The sequence below is a fragment of the Balaenoptera physalus genome (genome assembly GCF_965194825.1).
Source record: "Balaenoptera physalus genome assembly, chromosome: 9".
Taxonomy (NCBI): domain Eukaryota; kingdom Metazoa; phylum Chordata; class Mammalia; order Artiodactyla; family Balaenopteridae; genus Balaenoptera; species Balaenoptera physalus.
In genome coordinates this window covers 71,849,853-71,871,943 of record NC_138888.1, presented here as the reverse complement: position 1 = coordinate 71,871,943, position 22,091 = coordinate 71,849,853, and the positions used below count along the sequence as shown (strand labels likewise).

The 22,091-nt window shown below is 40.9% G+C and overlaps 1 long non-coding RNA gene across 2 annotated transcripts in view; it reads right to left on the bottom strand.

Annotated features, from left to right (window-relative positions):
• LOC309666536 overlaps positions 1-22,091 on the bottom strand; it is a 347,146-nt gene that overhangs the window by 105,116 nt on the left and 219,939 nt on the right. The gene's annotated exons all lie outside the window — the stretch shown is intronic.

Here is a 22,091-nt window from a genome sequence, read left to right as displayed (position 1 = left end):
CTCTGAGATTTGAAGCCAGCATGACCTGGCCTATCCTGATCAATTCAGGGTGGACTTAATCTTTGATATTGAGAATTATGTACTCGGACATGTTTCACTCTTCACTTTGGATGCCAGGAAACTCAGAACTCGAAGCTCTAGGTTGACCTCTAGGGTCAGCATTCATGTTATTCCCCCTTCTTATATGTGATCAAGATTTTTTAAATTTAATAATGTCCTAATTTAAATGTAACAACATCATCTTATTGTGGAGGTACTTGTGAACAGCTTCACATACATTCTGTAGGATGACACATTGCATATAAATATATATATATATATATATATAAATATATATATATAAATATATACATACACAAAGAAAGAGAATTAATATGGTTGTTAGTGTCTGTGCTTGTCTTACTGTCAGTACTAGACTGTAAACTGCTCCAGGGAAGCACCTGAAAACCCCCCATCTTCACATCCCTCAGAGTTGCTAACATAGGGCCTTGTCTAATAAATATTTTTGAGTGAAATAAACTATGAGGAGCCTGAAGATGAAGACAATAAAAACACCACAGGTCACTTTGTCTGGTTGCACAGTTGGTGCTCTGCACAAAGGTACCTGCTGAGGGGACAAGCAGGTCAAGTAGGGGCTGAAATCCAGCCTATGTGCTGCCAAGCCTTACACCTTGGCCTGGAGGAGAGAGTCCTTTATGTAATTTTATCACCTGGAAAGGACATCATTTTGTACTTTATTCACCTAGAGGGAGCATCCTTTTATAATTTGTAGAGCTAGCACTGCTAGCTTGTACCCACTGAGAACACAAAGACACATAATTATGGAATTTAAAAATATAGCAAGAAATATTGATCATAGAAGTAAAATAAAAAGTGGGAAAACACACCAAAATGCAGAGCTACCCAAAAGAAGTATGTATCACTGAATGAAAGAATATATAGAATATATAATATTTTTAGTTAAATTCAGTGTCAAAGGTCTGTAAAAACAAAGTGTACTGTTCTGGGAAATGATAATACCAGAAAACCTGTATTTGTCCCCATGTGTTTAATGCATCAGAATTTCTATTATTTGGCTTCATTAAATATTAGCACCTTTGAAACTCATCCTCCCCACATCCTACCTTCCCCTTCGATGTACGAGTAACACGCTGTGTGCTGCTGAACTACAAGTGCAGGGCTGCAGAGGATGGCCATGGAAGGGAAGACTCCGGAGGGTGGAATTTTCGGTACAGAAACTTCCCATACAACACAGGTGACATACTGCACCTGGACACCCTAGCACTGCTGTCTCCAGACCTTAGCGCACATTAATGAAACTGGTCCAATGCAGTTCTTGTTCCTACAATTTGGGAGGGATGCTTCCAATTCTATTAAAGTGATTGTTGACAGTAAACTTTGAGCTGTAGGTCTTGATGAGACTGACACTAAAATGTAGAGGAACTACTAAAACGACTCTATACTTAACCAAAAAGATTAGAGAAAAGCCTCCGAACCTTTCTAGCTGACATTTTCCCCCTCACGTTTGCAATGACCCTGTCTCTAAGAAAGAAAGTATTGCCCCCGGGACCTGCCATGAAACATCACACACCTGGGAGAATACAATCCACAATCCCAGCCCACATGGAAAAGACCCCAGTTCTTATTACTTCCTTTTGGACCACCAGCCACTATGAATGGGCCCCTAATTGTTCTTTATCTAAAAATAAACTTTTGGTACAATTTGCAAGACCCACATGGTCCATGCCCACCTCTGCAGCTTTACCAAGCTCCCCGTTTCTAGCTCTTCTATTGTCCCTGCTCTTTGCCTCCTTCAGGTCTTCCTACACTGAAGCCACCCCCCTCCACAGTCTCTCCCCACCCCACCTCCCCTTGCCTGGCTAGCATCTCCTTATCCTGCAGCCCTTGGCTTTTAAACGCTGCTTCTTTGTTCAGGAAGGCATCCCTGACCTGTCAAACTCCTGCATCCTCTACACTTTTCCTTTTCGGCACTCAGCCATCACCCATTTTTTTCTCCAGGCTCCTTGAGGGAAGGATTACTTATGTCTTCCTCATTGCTGCATCCCTAGTGCTAAGCTCATGCCTGGCCCTCAAATACTTTTTGAACAAGTGAATAAATGGGTGGGTAAGTGAGAGTTCATGGCGTAGAATGGAAATTCAACGGCTCTCCCATTCCTACACCCAGATCATGAAGTGTAAAAGACATTTGCCAAGTGAAGAAAGTCATTCTTTGCATTTGACGTGAACCTCATCTCCTGACAGTTTCCTTTCCTACACCTCTCTGTTCAGAAAGAAGATACAAGTTTATCTTTGGCAGGAAATTGTCCATGCTACCATGTGAGTTACAAAAGGATATGTCGGTAAGCAAACTTGGCAAAATAAATAAACAAGCGCAGATTTGATCTTTCAGTGAAAGAAGACGTGGTTCTGCTAAAAGAAGCTGCTCAAACTTTCCACTCTAGTTGGGACCCCTTAGGTGCAGTCTTCCCACCTTGAGGAGCATCGAGCTCAGCACTGGATAGTGTCTGCCCTGCTTGGCCCCATCCACACTTCCTCACTCAGCCTTACTTCCTCCTGCCATCCTGGCTTTGATTTCTGCTTCCTGCTACCAGCCCAGAGCCACCACTGCTTGGATGACCCACTTGGGACCACTGTTCTCACAATGACCTAATCCTGATCCATGATCCTTAATTAATAACATCTCTCACCATTGGTCTCACACCTATTTCTATGGATTAAAGGCTCTCTTGCTACCATCCCTAGCCCTGCTGAAGCCACAAATGCCAGTCTAACCCCCCGGATGAATGCTAGGGAAGGGGACTCAGACTCAAAACACTCACCAGGGGCTTCCCTGGTGGCGCAGTGGTTGAGAATCTGCCTGCCAATGCAGGGGACACGGGTTCGAGCCCTGGTCTGGGAGGATCCCACGTGCCGCGGAGCAACTAGGCCTGTGAGCCACAACTACTGAGCCTGCGCGTCTGGAGCCTGTGCTCCGCAACAAGAGAGGCCGCGACAGTGAGAGGCTCACGCACCGCGATGAAGAGTGGCCCCCGCTTGCCGCAACTAGAGAAAGCCCTCGCGCAGAAACGAAGACCCAACACAGCCAAAAAAAAAAAAAAAAAACACTCACCAGTGCACTCTGGTCCCAAGCGCAGGCCTCTGAAACACAGCTTCTCCTACTCATTGACTTCCCTCCTCCTTCAAATCTGCTCATCCTCTTGGTTAAAGAAATCACCATCTACTCACTCTCTTAAACAAGAAGTTGATTCATCCAGTCTTCTCTTTGTCTCTAATAAGCCTAAATTAGCCTGTACGTCTGATCAGTTCCATCAACGAACTATTTCCCATTTCCATGTCCTCCTCTACATCATAATGCTTGTTCAAGCATCTGTTGTCTCCATCCTGGACCACTGTCATCACCTCCCACCCCCAACCTGCACCCTGCTCCCTCAGTCCCTTCCCTCTGCAACCATCCTCTGAAATATTATCCAAACCAACTTCAAAATACTAGTAGTCTCATATCACTCCCCTTCTCCAAAACAGTCCATTACACTCGGCCACAGGATGAAGCTTAAATCCCTTGGCATTCAAGTCTCTCCTAGTCTGGCCCTGACACCTTCAGCTACTTTCCTCCCCACCCATGTGTCTTGTACTCAGTCATATCAGACAATTTTCCTTTTCTTTTGTCCTTTTATCTGCCTGGAATTCCATTCTTTGCCCCATCTCCCTCCCCCAACCCCACCTCATCACCAATCTTCCTATTTTTCAGGGCCCTTACTTCCTGTCTAACCCCTGTGGAGTAAGTAATTCATTCAAACAGCATTCATTGAATACCTATTAGGGTCCTCTCTACTCCCTTCAATCTTTTTTGATGCCTCTACAATAATATTTGGTGGGTTGTGTTTATTGTTTTTGTTGTTTACGTCCCTGTCTATAGACTGAATTCTAGGCACACAGTACATCTCATTGACCTCCAAAACCACAGCACCTGCAGTGATGAACAATTACGATTCTGATGAAAGTGTGAATGAATAAACACTCAACTTGGTCTTTGATTCAACTGAGAAGCTTAATCCTTGGCCTATACCAACCATCCTGCTCACAGGAGCTTCCCTATGCAACACTGTTGACAGAGACCATTTCATTACCTACCTAGGACCCTGGAAAGAATCTAAAAAAGAGTGTATATATGTATATGTATAACTAATTCACTTTGCTGAAACTAACACAACACTGTAAATTAACTATGCTCCAATAAAATTTTTTTTTAATTTTTAAGAAAGAGTATATTAATACCTCATTTCTCATAACATCCATTCTGCTCCTGCTGCCCCACTTTTCCTCTCTTAATTCAAGGCCCCGGGGGGGTATCTTGGACTTTTTCCCTCTGTTCCCTCATCCTGTGTATCAGCCTTCAAATAAGGCCAATTTCACTTTTGCCATATCTTGTAAAGCCACCCTTTTCTCTCTGTTCCATGGTCACTGCTCCTCTTTCACTTATTTAAATCCCAGTTGGTTGCAATAACCTGTTTTTCCAATCCCTGGCTTGCCCCCCACTTCAATCAAGAGAAGCCATGCAACCTTCAGTGTAATCTACAAACATGCAAATCCCTCTTGCTCCTGCCCACTTACAGCCCTCTGATGGTTTCCAGTGATCTCAGGATGACATCCAGTCTCCTCGATTTGGCCTTAAAGATGTGTATTCATTCAGGTGACACATACGGATTGGGTGTCTACAATGTGTCAAGCACTGTTGTAGAAGCTGGGCTACAGCAGTGAACAGAACATCTACAACCTCTGTTATCCTGGAGTATGTATTTTCACGGGAGAGACAGGCAGTAAACAAAAATTACTTAGTGATTATGAGTGCTATGGAGAAACACAGGTCTGGGGAGGTGGATCAAAAGTGCCACGAGGGAGCTGCAGTGTTAAGTGGGAGAGGAGGGAAGGGGAGCTGTCACTGAGGAGGTGGCATTTGGGCAGAGACCGGAAGGAAGTGAGGCAGTGAGCTCTGGAGAGAGCTGAGAGGAGGCTTCCAGGGGACAGGAGGGCCGGTCCCAAAGGCACAGAGGCCGAGGGTGTCTAAACATGTGGGAGGACCAGCAAGGCGGCCACCGGGCCTAGAGAGGTGTGAACAGGGAGGAGAGCGAAAAAGAGGGGAGAGGAAAAGGGACCGATCACACAGGGGCTGTAGGGCCTGGGAGACTTGGGTTTGTACCCTGAGGGAGGGGGTTTTGGCAACGGGATCTGATCTCACTCCCATTTTACCAGCTTAACCAGGACAACTTCTGGCTTCCCTTTGAGAATAAACTATAACAGGGGGAAGGTGTCCTCGGCTCACTCCCAGCCACACCTCAATACCCACCGCCTCTTCCTCACCTCATGCTCACACCTTCTGATTTAACAACACACCTGGTTGTAGCTCCTCAAATGCTCTGTTCCATGCCCCTGTGTCCTTCCATGTAGTGTCCCTGGGCCTGGAGTCACTGTGTCTGACCCCTGGGCCCTACATGCAAGATCTCTCTGCATTTGACCAACCCCATCTCTGAATTGCCTCTTCTGGCAGACTGCCACATTCTAGAAGAATCCCAAATAAGATTAACTTTTCCCTTCTCTGGGCCACCTTTGAACTTCATCCATGCTTCTATTTATTGCTCTTTCCTATCTACACGTTTGCCTTACTCAGTAGACTGTGGAAAACTTGAGTTTGATTCATCGTCACCTCCACAGCACCTAACTGAGTGCCTGGCACTACACAAGGGTTTTTGTCAGATTAAGGAAAAGAGAAAAGAAGGTGCAGGATAAGCCCTAGAGCTGGTCTGAGGACCTGTGGGCATGATGTCAATAATGGTTTGGAGTTTTCAGCTGTAAGTTCATGGAAGGTTGTGGACCAGGCTGTGATAGTCTGGGAGCTGGGACAGTAAATAAGGATGGTAGTCAGACCCCAGCGTGCTATACCGAGCCATCCCCTGTAGTCGTTATAGTCTGTACAACCACAGATTGATGGCTCAGGTGAGCTGGTCGTTGACACACATCTGGACTAGTCTTAATGCAGAACCACTCTTTGTATAGAGGCTGAGAGTAGGGGTGGGGACTGAGCTTCTACAAGTCTAATGTGACCTCATTTGCTAAGACTTTGTCATCCATAACTGTCCCACCCCTGAGGTTTTGGGGGCCTGGAGCCTTGCCCCCAGGCTCACACTCAATTGCTTCTATATCTTTTAGAAGATATCACAAAGCTAGAGGTAACCTTTATTGGATTTGCTTGGATGGTATCTGTGTCAGGCCTTCCCATCAATCTGAGTTTACTACTGACATTTGTCAATACAGTTGTCATATGATTGGAAAGAAGAGAGAGGAGTCTTACACTTAGGATTGGATGGAGCTGAGCTTCTCCAACAGGGTCACTGGGAAATTCATAGGACATTTTAAATCATACCTGCTTCAGTATGTAGTGGATGAAAAAGCTGCACGTGGGGAGGATGTGAGCCAAGATACTCCTGGTTCTTGTTTTAGACCAGCCAGTATGGCTTTCATCTAGAATTCTTACACGATGCCATTTACCACTGAGCTCTTACCAGTGCAGGAAGAGGACACACTTTCCACCTCAATCAGAGGCTACTCAATGATCCCCAACATGTGACCTGGTCATTTCAGGTGCTGTGATTCTGTTCATAGCGTTTCCCTGGTCTATAATACCTCCCTTCCTGATCATGACCTATCCAAATACCCCAGTCTTCTGTCAAAACCAGTTGGAGTTCCATTTCCCCCATCCACTTTTTGAAGCCACTGAAAGATCCACCAGGCCCCACCCAAAGTGAGGTCAACACTCAAGCAAAGAAACAAGAAGAATCACACACTTACCTCAACTTCTCCACTACTAGAGCCTGTGCTGGTTCTTCCCTTCTCTAACCTCCCATGGTAACTCTAGACCAGTGGTTCTGGGTCTGGTGCAGACCTACTGAGTCCACAATCTGTGATTGAATAAGCTCTCTGGGTGATTCTCACGCACACTGAAGTTTGAGCACCCCTGGTACAGATAGTAATAGATGACATAACATCCAATGGTTCTCTGAATCACTTTATGGGTTTTATTTTTCTCTCCCATTATCTTTCAGGGAGAGTGACTTATACACCTATACAGGGCCATGCACATAGTAGGCACACAAATGTTTTTCTTGAGTTGATGGCCCACCCCTTACTAATATTTTTCAGGATTCCTACAGCACCTGAAATGACCTGGGCATGAACTAAATCTTGCTATGTCTTGTGCCCTAAAATTAGATCCCGCTGCTAAAAAAGAAGTTTGCCTCCTAAAAGCAAGTTAAAATAATTGACTGCCCTCTAATAATCACCTGCATCTACTGCCTCTAACAACCAACCAATTTTCAAGGAGGCTAAATAAATAAATAAAAGGCAAATGGCCAGATTGCCTCATGGCTGAGAACAGCAGCACCCTAATGGAAGCCACACAGCCTGCCTCCCAGAAAAGAAAGTAGTGGAAGGGTCTTGGGTCTTGGCTGGGCAGGATAGGGGAGAGAATTGGTAAGGGATGACTAGTATGTTTTGATGTTGCTGGGTAAAGAAAAGTTCATGTCATACCCCTAAGTGATTCTTGTAAATAAAGATAAAAGCAGAGGCAGGATATTATCAAGTTTTAATACAGCTGCTGGAGCTTGTTACCCAGGGCTCAATCAACAGAGCTCAGTAATAGCTGGCTGTGAAGGCAAAAGCCAGACTGGGGTACACAAAGGTGCTGATGGTAATGTGACTAAAGCCACGTGTCCCATTAATCCTCTTCCAGCTTCTCTCTCCAGGGTCTACAGCAAGACCTTGTCATGAGAGCCCTCCCAGGTGTGAAGAACTTGAACAAAAAGAAAGGCGACCCAGAGCTGGTAGATTATATGAGGTTTAGAGGCTTGATTTGAAAGATGGCCCAAGTGAGGGAGATCTGGTTTACCCATTTTTTTGAAGACAAGAAGAAGTAGGACAACACACCTGTATAAAGAAAAAATCATAGCCATCCACTTTTAAGCACACACACACTCACAAACTCACTGTAACTCTTTTTTCCCCTAAACCCCCCAGACAAATAGGTTATTATCTAGTTGTTGAATTATCAATTCTCTTTGCACCTAAGTTCCTTCTCTAGGATCACACTTCCTCACGTTTCCTCAGAACTTTCAATTTTGTAGAGTGGGACTTTCTATATAAAGAGAAACTGTAAGAATTTTTGTGATCAGTCTTTCATTTTCCAAGTAGGGACTGTGGGATTTAAGCTCATCCATTCACAGTGTCTTAACTGGGAGTTCATATCTGCTCTGCAAAATGGCGGAGGGAGTTCATGGGTGGGGCAAGGATGCCTATGGAGTATGCGGCCTTGAATGAGGATTAAGAGGGCAAGGACTCTGTTCTTGCCTCAAAGTCTACCAGGGAAGACAAGCAAGTGGGCACTAATCATAGGGTGTGATGCGAGGTAAATAGAGCATGGTATGTACATAGAGGCAGGCCCTGAACAGCCCTGGCAAGAGGAGGTTTCTGACAAGAGGACAAGAACACAGCCTAACATATTTGTGGAGCCACAAGTAGGTGCACAGAACTGGATCAGAAAGGGAAGCCTGGATCACTTAGGAGAAGACTTAGAGGTTAGTTATGATGAGAAATAGTGAAAATAGTAGAAATGCAGAGGAAAGAAATTCATGGAAATCTCATAAGTAGGGCTGAGGACCTATTGCATGTCAGGGTGAGGAAGAGAGAATTTTCTAGAAGCACACTCAGCTTTCTAGAATTGTGGCTCTCTGCCACCTTCACACATGGTGGGGGAAAAACTTGTCACTGAGAAGATAAGGGAAGAGGGAGTTCTACCAAAGGTGGTAGGAAGGTAGGCCCCCAATTGTCCTTAGTCCAAGTCTCTACCTGTTAAGGAACATGCGACCGTCTCCACTGTCACAGGCAGATGCCGTGACATCCACCTTCATCCTTTTTCTTCTAGGAAATTTCATTCATATCTCAGCCCAGCTTGAGAGAGCAATAGAAAATGTGTGAATTCATCAACTACCAGCTTGGAAGATGGTTTTTCCACATCCAACTTAGGCAACAGATATATTTATGTCACCCACAGCACTTCAGTGTGGCTGATTAGATAAGAAAGGCTTATATAATACTTTGCGTTACTCCACGCACTATGCTTAGGTTGGTTAGGTCCCTGGTAGGAAGCTATATTTTTTTTTTATTGAAGTATAGTTGATTTACAATGTTTCAGCAAAGTGATTCGGTTACACATACACACACTACAAATATATATATATATATATATATATATATATATATATATATATATATATATATATATATATATATAAAAATATATAAATATATAGGGACTTCCCTGGTGGCACAGTGGTTGGGAATCCGCCTGCCAATGCAGGGGACACTGGTTCGAGCCCTGGTCCAGGAAGATCCCACATGCCACGGAACAACTAAGCCCTTGCTCCACACCTACTGAGCCTGCGTTCTAGAGCCTGCGAGCCACAACTACTGAACCCGTGTGCCACAACTACTGAAGCCCATGCGCCTAGAACCCATGCTCTGCAACAAGAGAAGCCACTGCAATGAGAAGCTCACACAACACAATGAAGAGTAGCCCCTGCTTGCCGCAACTAGAGAAAGCCCGCGTGCAGCAACGAGGACACAATGTAGCCAAAAAAAACTAAAAAAAAGAAATTAAAAAAAGAATATACACATATATATGTATATATTCTCAGATTCTTTTCCATTATAGGTTATTACAAGATATTGAATATAGTCCCCTGTGCTATACAGTAGGTCCTTGTTGTTTATCTATTTTATATACAGTAATGTGTATCTGTTAACCCCAAATTCCCAATTTACTCCTCCTCACCCCTTTCCTGTTTGGTAACTATAAGTTTGTTTACAATGTCTGTGAGTCTATTTCTGTTTTGTAAATAAGTTCATTTGTATCATTTTTTTCAGATTCCAAATATAGGTGATATCATATGATATTTGTCTCGGTCTGACTTACTTCACTTAGTATTATAATCTCTAGGTTCATCCATGTTGCTGCAAATGGCAATATTTCATTCCTTTTTATGGCTGAGTAATATTCCATTGTGTATATGTACCATGTCTTCTTTATCCATTCATCTGTCGAAGGACATTCAGGTTGCTTCCATATTTTGGCTATTGTAAATAGTGCTGCAATGAACATTGGGATGCATGTATCTTTTCGAATTATAGTTTTCTCCAGATATATGCCCGGACTGGGATTGCTGGATCATACTGTAACTCTATTTTTAGTTTTTTAAGGAACATCCATACTGTTCTCCATAGTGGCTGCACTAATTTACATTCCCACAAGCGGTGTAGGAGGGTTCCCTTTTCTAGGAAGCTATTTTTTTTAATCATTTTTTCCCAAGTTTTCCAAACAGTTTTCCTGTTTCTCAAGGTTTGCAGACTTGGAATAAGTCAATATTTTTTACATGTTATAGACATGATTACAGACACAAAAAAACAGACAATTTGCCAATGGTCATTGAGGCAGATAGTGTCAGACCCAGGATCAGCCTTTACATCTACAGTCAGTATCACTGAACTTCATTTCTGTGTCTGCACAGAACAGTACACTCAAGTGTCAGGTTGTATACTCTAAGAGAAAAATAACATGTTGGAGGGAAAAAGACTAATATGAACTGTATTTATCAGTTTCACTTATACATTTTTAAGAGGATGGACTGTCTCTTTATCACAGCTTTGGTACACATATTCTACATGCAAAACACATCATTAATTGTAGAAAAGTAAACAATACAAATTTTAAAAGAAAAAAGAGAAAGAAAATTACTATAACCCCTACTGTTGACATTTGAGATATGTGTGTATGTGAGTATGCTTGAACACGTCATTTTTACAGATCTGTAAAATACTACAGGCATTTTTTTGTTCACACTTTTTGTTAGATAAAATATCAAACATCTACAGAAAGGAATAAAAATACTTCTGCAACATTATTAATGGTTACACAGTATCACATTTTATGGAAGTTCCTTCACTGCAAGTGAATAGAAAGCTGGTCACATTTAATTGATTGCTTCCTTGAAATAGTTTCAATTTTTTAAAAAACTAGGTAACAAATTATGATCTGCTTTTCTGCTAAGAACTTTGTATTTTTACCTTAGGTACATTTCCCATATTGTGTTGAATAATTTTACATGTAGATGCATACTATGAGTAATTTGCTCATAAAATTTAATTCAACAAATATTAGCACTGTGCCAGAGACACATTCAGGAGATTACCCAATGATACCGGTCCTTGATACCTAAGAATCTGTGATGGAAGGGAGAATAGGATAGAAAGAGCTGTGAAGTAGACCATCTGTGCCATGGGAAAGGCACAGATGCCCATTGAAACTCTGAGGGGAGGTCTCTGCTGGTTGGGAGGAAGAGAGAATGCTTCATGGAGCAGTAATCATTTGGAAAGTGGTAGATTTCATATGTAAACACAGAAGAAAGTCAACACATTATGAAGATAAATTATATATAGAATTTTTGACTCATTACACATCCTTTAAAAATTTTAAATCCAAAATGATTTATTTTAGTTTTACTACAATGAAAGGAAGTGGACCAAATAGAATATTTATTATCAGAGGGAAACTGGCATCTGAATTCCAGTGAGGCCCATTTCCTCCACAAAGAATAGGGAAGAAATAGAGAATCCAAGGATTCCACAAACTATTAATTGGTACTGTTCTTTAATGTTTCCTTGGAGGAAACCAAGGTTTCTAGATGCTATGTTCCTCATCTAATCTCTGAGTCACACATCCTGGGATGGCTGAGCCAGCACTAGGGTCCAGGGATTTGGACTCCCAGCTCCATGCTCTTTCCATCACTCAATGTTACTTTCCCAAGGGCTGCTAAGCAAATTTATTAAGGGCAAGGATTCCTAGCCCAACAGGTGCAGAAAAGTGAGAGGATCCTTCACCTGTCACATTGAGTTGATGAACTTTTTCCTGCACGTCTGTGAGACTGAGGAATTCATTCAACATTCATTCATTCAACAAGTGTGTACACAGTGGCCCTGATGTACCTGGCATTACACTAAACACCGGGGACCTAGCAGGGAATGAGCCAGACCCTTGGAAACATGCCTGTCCAGACATCGACGTCTCCTGCTTGACATGGAGAGGTGTGGGTGGGAACAACCAGGTGTTGATCTGGCTCCAGGGAAAATGAGGGGAGTTCAAATGTTCCATTGCAACCCTCCCTGCTCCGTGCAGATCTCCATTTTCTCATCAATGATCTGGAAACCCCATTAAAACATGCAAATGATATTCCCATACAAAGGTAGAAAACCATGCCCTCTGCTACCCGCCTCTCTGCAGCCCACTAGCTCATCTCTCTCACAGTTCACAGTCACTCTGACCTTTGTCCAAGAGCAACAGATCTTCCAATGACAAATTGTTTGCTTGTCTCCAGACTTTAGGCTGTCAGTTTTGGTCAGTGACTTTATCACATTTTCTCAGCTCTTCAGTGCACCTTTAATGAGGTGAAAACTCATAAAACTGCGGGAACTTCAAAGAATACGAGAAGGAGACCTTCAAGATGGCAGAAGAGTAAGACGTGGAGATCGCCTTCCTCCCCACAAATACATCAGAAAAACACCTACATGTGGAACAACTCCTACAGAACACCTACTGAACGTGGGCAGAAGACCTCAGACTTCCCAAAAGGCAAGAAACTCCCCACGTACCTGGGTAGGGAAAAAGAAAAAAGAAAAAACAGAGACAAAGGAATAGGGATGGGACCTGCACCTCTGGGAGGGAGCTGTGAAGGAGGAAAGGTTTCCACACACTAGGAAGCCCCTTCACAGGTGGAGACTGCGGGTGGTGGAGTGGGGAGCTTTGGAGTCACGGAGGACAGTGCAGCAACAGGAGTGCAGAGGACAAAGCGGAGAGATCCCCGCACAGAGGATCGGTGACGACCAGTACTCACCAGCCCGAGAGCCTTGTGTGCTCACGCGCCGGGGCGGGCGGGGGCTGGGAGCTGAGGCTCGGGCTTCGGAGGTCGGATCCCAGGGAGAGGACTGGGGTTGGCGATGTGAACACGCCTGAAGGGGCTAGTGCACCACAGCTAGCCGGGAGGGAGTCCGGGGAAAAAGTCTGGAGCTGCCAAAGAGGCAAGAGACTTTTCTTCCTCTTTGTTTCCTGGTGCGCAAGGAGAGGGGATTAAGAGCGCCGCTTAAAGGAGCTTCAGAGATGGGCGCGAGCTGTGGCTATCAGCGCGGACCCCAGAGACAGACATGAGATGCTAAGGCTGCTGCTGCAGCCACCAAGAAGCCTGTGTGCGAGCACAGGTCACTATCCACACCTGCCCTCCGGGAGCCTGTGCAGCCCGCCATTGCCAGGGTCCCGTGATCCAGGGACAGCTTCCCCGGGAGAACACACAGCATGCCTCAGGCTGCTGTAACGTCACGCCGGCCTCTGCCACCGCAGGCTCGCCCGGCATCCATACCCCTCCCTCCCCCTGGCCTGAGTAAGCCAGAGCCCCCTAATCAGCCTCTCCTTTAACCCTGTCCTGTCTGGGCGGGAACAGATACCTTTAGGCGACCTACACACAGAGGCAGGGCCACATGCAAAACTGAACCCTGGGAGCTGTGCGAACAAAGAAGAGAAAGGGAAATCTCTCCCAGCAGCCTCAGGAGCAGCGGATTAAATCTCCACAGTCAACTTGATGTACCCTGCATCTGTGGAATACCTGAATAGATCAAAAAATCATCCCAAAATTGAGGCGGTAGACATCGGGAGCAATGATATATATATATTTTTTCCTTTTTCTCTTTTTGTGAGTGTGTATGTGTATGCTTCCGTGTGTGATTTTGTCTGTACAGTTTTGCTTTTACCATTTGTGCTGGGTTCTGCCTGTCCGTTTTTTGTTTTTTGTTTTTAGTATAGTTTTTAGCACTGGTTATCATTGGTGGATTTGTTTTTGGTTTTGTTGCTCTCTTCTTTCTTTCTCTTTCTTTTTTTAATTACTTTTTAATTTTTTTTATTTTTAATAACTATTTTAAATTTTTATTTATATAACTTCATTCTATTTTATTTATTTTTGGTCTTTCTTTCTTCTTTTCTCCCTTTACTTCTCAGCCATGTGGCTAACAGGGTCTTGGTGCTCCGGCCTGGTGTCAGGCCTGTGCTTCTGAGGTGGCACAGCTGAGCTCAGGACACTGGTCCACCAGAGACATTCCGGCTCCACGTAATATCAAATGGCAAAAGATCTCCCAGAGAGCTCCATCTCAACGCTAAGACCCAGCTCCACTCAACAACCAGCAAGCTACAGTGGTGGACACCCTATGCAAAAAAACTAGCAAGACAGGAACACAACCCCATCCATTAGCAGAAAGCCGGCCTAAATTCATAATTAGGTCACAGACACACCAAAACACACCACCGGACACGGTCCTGCCCAACAGAAAGACAAGATCCAGCCTCATCCACCAAAACACATGCAATAGTCCCTTCCACCAGGAAGCCTACACAATCCATTGAACCAACCTTAGCCACTGAGGACAGACACCAAAAATAATGTGAACTACGAACCTGCAGCCTGCAGAAAGGAGACCCCAAACACAGTAAGTTAAGCAAAATGAGAGGCAGAGAAACACACAGCTGATGAAGGAGCAAGGTGAAAACCCTCCAGACTAAACAAATGAAGAGGAAATATGCACTCTACCTGAAAAAGAATTCAGAGAATTGGTAGTAGTAAAGATGATCCAAAATCTTGGAAATAGAATGGAGAAAATATAAGAAACATTTAACAAGGACCTAGAAGAACTAAAGAGCAAACAAACAATGATGAACAACACAATAAAAGAAATTAAAAATTCTCTAGAAGGAATCAATAGCAGAATAACTGAGGCAGAAGAACGGATAAGTGACCTGGAAGATAAAATAGTGGAAATAACTACTGCAGAGCAGAATAAAGAAAAAAAGAATAAAAAGAAGTGAAGACAGTCTCAGAGACCTCTGGGACAACATTAAACAAACCAACATTTGAATTATAGGGGTCCCAGAAGAAGAAGAGAAAAAGAAAGGGACTGAGAAAATATTTGAAGAGATTATAATTGAAGACTTCCCTAATATGGGCAAGGAAATAGTTAATCAAGTCCAGGAAGCACAGAGAGTCCCATACAGGATAAATCCAAGGAACAACACGCCAAGACACATATTAATCAAACTATCAAAAATTAAATACAAAGAAAAAATATTAAAAACAGCAAGGGAAAAACAACAAATAACATACAAGGGAATCCCCATAAGGTTAACAGCTGATCTTTCAGCGGAAACTCTGCAAGTCAGAAGGGAGTGGCAGTACATATTGAAAGTGATGAAAGGGAAAAAACTACAACTAGGATTACTCTACCCAGCAAGGATCTCATTCAGATTTGACGGAGAAATTAAAACCTTTACAGACAAGCAAAAGCTAAGAGAATTCAGCACCACCAAACCAGCTTTACAACAAATGCTAAAGGAACTTCTCTAAGCAGGAAACACAAGAGAAGGAAAAGACCTACAAAAACAAGCCCAAAACAATTAATAAAATGGTAATAGGAACATACATTTCGATAATTACCTTCAATGTAAAAGGGATAAATGCTCCAACCAAAAGATATAGACTGGCTGAATGGATACAAAAACAAGACCCATATATATGCTGTCTACAAGGGAACCACTTCAGATCTAGGGACATACACAGAATGAAAGTGAGGGGATGGAAAAAGATATTCCATGCAAATGAAAATTAAAAAAAAGCTGGAGTAGCAATTCTCATATCACACAAAATAGACTTTCAAACAAAGACTATTACAAGAGACAAAGAAGGACACTACATAATGATCAACCCAAGAAGAAGATATAATAATTGTAAATATTTATGCACCCAACATAGGAGCACCACAATACATAAGGTTAATACTATCAGCCATAAAAGGGGAAATCGACAGTAACACAATCATAGTAGGGAACTTTAACACCCCACTTTCACCAATGGATCATCCAAAATGAAAATAAATAAGGAAACACAAGCTTTAAATGATACATTAAACAAGACGGACTTAATTGATAATTATAGGTCATTCCATCCAAAAACAACAGAATACACATTCTTCTCAAGTGCTCTTAGAACATTCTCAAAGATGGATCATAACTTGGGACACAAATCAAACCTTAGTAAATTTAAGAAAATTGAAATCGTATCAAGTATCTTTTCTGACCACAAAGCTATGAGACTAGATATCAATTACAGGAAAAGATCTGTAAAAAATACAAACACAAGGAGGCTAAACAATACACTAATTAATAACCAAGAGATCACTGAATAAATCAAAGAGGAAATCAAAAAATACCTAGAAACAAATGACAATGAAAACACGACGACCCAAAACCTATGGGATGAAGCAAAAGTGGTTCTAAGAGGGAAGTTTATAGCAATACAATCCTACCTCAAGAAACAAGAAACATCTCAAATAAACAACCTAACTTTACACCTAATGCAATTAGAGGAAGAAGAACAAAAAAACCCCAAATTTAGCACAAGGAAAGAAATCATAAAGATCAGATCAGAAATAAATGAAAAAGAAATGAAGGAAAGAAGAGCAAAAATCAATAAAATTAAAAGCTGGTTTTTTGAGAAGATAAACAAATTTGATAAACCATTAGCCAGACTCATCAGGAAAAAAAGGGAAAAGACTCAAATCAATAGAATTAGAAATGAAAAAGGAGAAGTAACAATGGACACTGCAGAAATACAAAGGATCATGAGAGATTACTAGGATCCACTATATGACAATAAAATGGACAATCTGGAAGAAATGGAAAAATTCTTAGAAAAGCACAACCTTACAAGACTGAACCAAGAAGAAATAGAAAATATACACTGATAAATCACAAGCACTGAAATTGAGACTGTGATTAAAAATCTTCCAACAAACAAAAGCCCAGGACCAGATGGCTCCACAGGCAAATTCTATCAAACATTTAGTGGAGAGTTAACATCTATCCTTCTCAAGCTCTTCCAAAAAATAGTAGAGTGAGGAACACTCCCAAACTCATTCTACAAGACCACCATCACCCTGACACCAAAACCAGACAAAGATGTCACAAAGAAAAAAAACTACAGGCCAATATCACTGATGAACATAAATGCAAAAATCCTCAACAAAATACTAGCAAACAGAATCCGACAGCACAATAAAATGATCATACATCATGATCAATTGGGGTTTATCCCAGGAATGCAAGGATTCGTCAATATACGCAAATCAATCAATGTGATACACCATATTAACAAATTGAAGGAGAAAAACCATATGATCATCTCAATAGATGCAGAAAAAGCTTTTTACAAAACTGAATACCCATTTATGATGAAAACCCTCCAGAAAGCAGGCATAGAGGGAACTTGCCTCAACATAATAAAGACCATATATGACAAACCCACAGCCAACATCATGATCAATGGTCAAAAACTGAAATCATTTCCTCTAGGATCAGGAACAGGACAAGGTTGCCCACTCTCACCACTATTATTTAACGTAGTTTTGGAAGTTTAAGCCACAGCAATCAGAGAAGAAAAAGAAATAAAATGAATCCAAACTGGAAAAGAAGAAATAAAGCTGTCACTGTTTGCAGATGACATGATACTATACATAGATATTCCTAAAGTCTCTACCAGAAAACTACTAGAGGTAATCAATGAATTTGGTAAAGTAGCAGGATACAAAATTAATGCACAGAAATCTCTTGCATTCCTATACACTAATGATGAAAAATCTGAAAGAGAAATTAAGGAAACCCTCCCATTTACCATTGCTACAAAAAGAATAAAATGCCTAAGAATAAATCTACCTAAGGAGACAAAAGACCCGTATGCAGAAAAATATAAGACACTGATGAAAGGAACTAAAGATGATACAAATAGATTGAGAGATATACCATGTTCTTGGATTGGATGAATCAACATTGTGAAAATGACTATACTACCCAAAGCAATCTACAGATTCAATGCAATCCCTATCAAACCAGCAATGGCATTTTTCACAGAACTAGAACAAAAAATTTCACAATTTATATGGAAACACAAAAGATGCCAAATAGCCAAAGCAATTTTTTTTTTCTAGCAAATTGATATTTTTATTTGTATTAAAATCATATTACTCCATTTTCTCATTCAGCAAACAGTTTTTGAGATCTAAAGATAAAGTTAACTTTTTCAATTTTTAAAAATAACATTAACTTGGGATTTTACTTTTTTCTCTTTTTAAACATCTTTATTAGAGTATAATTGCATTACCATGGTGTGTTAGTTTCTGCTTTATAATAAAGTGAATCAGTTATACACATAAATATGTCCCCTTATCTCCTCCCTCTTGCGTCTCCCTCCCTCCCACCCTCCCTATCCCACACTTCTAGGGGGGGTCACAAAGCACTGAGCTGATCTCCCTGTGCTATGTGACTGCTTCTCACTAGCTATCTATTTTACATTTGGTAGTGTATATATGTCCATGCCACTCTCTCACTTCGTCCCAGCTTACCCTTCCCCCTCCCTGTATCCTCAAGTCCATTATCTAGTAGGTCTGTGTCTTTATTCCCGTCTTGCCCCTACGTTCTTCATGACCTTTTTTTTTTAGATTCCATGTATATGTGTTAGCATACGGTATTTGTTTTTCTCTTTCTGACTTACTTCACTCTGTATGACAGACTCTAGGTCCACCCACTTCACTACAAATAACACAATTTCATTTCTTTTTATGGCTGAGTAATATTCCATTGTATATATGTGCCACATCTTCTTTATCCATTCATCTGTCGATGGACACTTAGGTTGCTTCCATGTCCTGGCTATTGTAAATAGAGCTGCAATGAACATTGTGGTACATGACTCTTTTTGAATTATGGTTTTCTCAGGGTATATGCCCAGTAGTGGGATTGCTGGGTCACATGGTAGTTCTATTTTTAGTTTTCTAAGGAACCTCCATACTGTTCTCCATAGTGGCTGTATCAATTTACATTCCTACCAACAGTATAAGAGGGTTCCCTTTTCTCCACACACTCTCCAGCATTTATTGTTTGTAGATTTTTTGATGATGGCCATTCTGACTGGTGTGAGGTGATACCTCATTGTAGTTTTGATTTGCATTTCTCTAAGATTAGTGATGTTGAGTATTCTTTTATATGTTTGTTCGCTGTCTGTATATCTTCTTTGGAGAAATGTCTATTTAGGTCCTCTGCCCATTGTTGGATTGGGTTGTTGTTTGTTTTTTTGATATTGAGCTGCATGAGTTGCTTGTAAATTTTGGAGATTAATCCTTTGTCAGTTGCTTCATTTGCAAATATTTTCTCCCATTCTGAGGACTGTCTTTTCCTCTTCTTTATGGTTTCCTTTCTGTGCAAAAGCTTTTAAGTTTCATTAGGTCCCATTTGTTTATTTTTGTTTTTACTTCCATTTCTCTAAGAGGTGGGTCAAAAAGGATCTTGCTGTGATTTATGTCATACAGTGTTCTGCCTATGTTTTCCTCTAAGAGTTTGATAGTGTCTGGCCTTACATTTAGGTCTTTAATCCATTTTGAGTTTATTTTTGTGTATGGTGTTAGGGAGTGTTCTAATCTCATTCTTTAACATGTAGCTGTCCAGTTTTCCCAGCACCACTTATTGAAGAGTCTGTCTTTTCTCCACTGTATATTCCAGCCTCCTTTATCAAAGATAAGGTGACCATATGTGCCTGGGTTTATCTCTGGGCTTTCTACCCTGTTCCATTGATCTATATTTCTGTTTTTGTGCCAGTACCATACTATCTTCATTACTGTAGCTTTGTAGTATAGTCTGAAGTCAGGGCCCCTGATTCCTCCAGCTCCATTTTTCTTTCTCAAGATTGTTTTGGCTACTCGTGGTCTTTTGTGTTTCCATACAAATTGTGAAATTTTTTGTTCTATTTCTGTGAAAAATACCATTGGTAGTTTGATAGCGATTGCACTGAATCTGTAGATTGCTTTGGGTAGTAGAGTCATTTTCACAATGTTGATTCTTCCAATCCAAGAACATGGTATATCTCTCCATCTATTTGCATCATCTTTAATTTCTTTCATCAATGTCTTATAATTTTCTGCATATGGGTCTTTTGTCTCCTTAGGTAGGTTTATTCCTAGATATCTTATTCTTTTTGTTGCAATGATAAATGGGAGTGTTTTCTTAATTTCACTTTCAGATTTTTCATCATTAGTGTATAGGAATGCTAGAGATTTCTGTGCCTTAATTTTGTATTCTGCTACTTTACCAAATTCATTGATTAGCTCTCGTAGTTTTCTGGTAGCATCTTTAGGATTATCTATGTATAGCATCATGTCATCCGCAAACAGTGACAGCTTTACTTCTTTTCTGATTTGGATTTCTTTTATTTCTTTTTCTTCTCTGATTGCTGTGGCTTAAAGTTCCAAAACTATGTTGAATTATAGTGGTGAGAGTGGGCAACCTTGTCTTGTTCCTGATCTTAGTGGAAATGGTTTCAGTTTTCACCATTGAGGGCGATGTTGGCTGTGGGTTTGTCATATATGGCCTTTTATTATGTTGAGTAAAGTTCCCTCTATGCCTACTTTCTGGACGTTTTTATCATAAATGGGTGTCGAATTTTGTCGAAAGCTTTCTCTGCATCTATTGAGATGATCATATGGTTTTTCTCCTTCAATTTGTTAATATGGTGTATCACATTGATTGATTTGCTTATATTGCGTATATTGAAGAATCCTTGCATTCCTCAGATAAACCCCACTTGATCATGGTGTATGATAATCTGTGTTGTTGGATTCTGTTTGCTAGTATTTTGTTGAGGATTTTTGAATCTATGTTCATCAGTGATACTGGCCTGTAGTTTTCTTTCTTTGTGACATCTTTTTCTGGTTTTGGTATCAGTGTGATGGTGACCTCGTAGAATGAGTTTGGGAATGTTCTTCCTTCTGCTATATTTTGGAAGAGTTTGAGAAGTATAGGTGTTAGCTCTTCTCTAAATGTTTGATAGAATTAGCCTGTGAAGCCATCTTGTGCTGGGCTTTGTTTGTTGGAAGATTTTTAATCACAGTTTCAATTTCAGTGCTTGTGATTCATCTGTTCATATTTTCTATTTCTTCCTGGTTCAGTTTTGGAATGTTATGCATTTCTAAGAATTTGTCCATTTCTTCCAGGTTGTCCATTTTATTGTCATATAGTTGCTCCTAGTAATCTCTCATGATCCTTTATATTTCTGCAGTGTCCGTTGTTACTTCTCCTTTTTCATTTCTAATTCTATTGATTTGAGTCTTTTCCCTTTTTTTCCTGATGAGTCTGGCTAATGGTTTATCAAATTTGTTTATCTTCTCTAAAAACCAGCTTTTAGTTTTATTGATTTTTGCTCTTCTTTCCTTCATTTCTTTTTCATTTATTTCTGATCTGATCTTTATGATTTTTTTCCTTCTGCTAACTTTTGGGGTTTTTTTTTCTTCTTTCTCTAATTCCTTGAGGTGTAAAGTTAGGTTGTTTATTTGAGATGTTTCTTGTTTCTTAAGGTAGGATTGTATTGCTATAAACGTGCCTCTTAGAACTGCTTTTGCTGCATTCCATAGGTTTTCGGTCGTCGTGTTTTCATTGTCATTTGTTTCTAGGTATTTTTTGATATCCTCTTTGATTTCTTCAGCGATCTCTTGGTTATTAAGTAGTGTATTGTTTAGCCTCCATGTGTTTGTATTTTTTACAGATTTTTTCCTGTAATTGATATCTAGTCTCATAGAGCTGTGGTCAGAAAAGATACTTGATACGATTTCAATTTTCTTAAATTCACCAAGGCTTGATTTGTGCCCCAAGATATGGTCTATCCTGGAGAATGTACCGTGAGCACTTGGGAAGAATGTGTATTCTGTTGTTTTTCGATGGAATGTCCTATAAATATCTAATGAAGTCCATCTTGTTTAATGTATCATTTAAAGCTTGTGTTTCCTTATTTATTTTCATTTTGGATGATCTGTCCATTGGTGAAAGCAGGGTGTTAAAG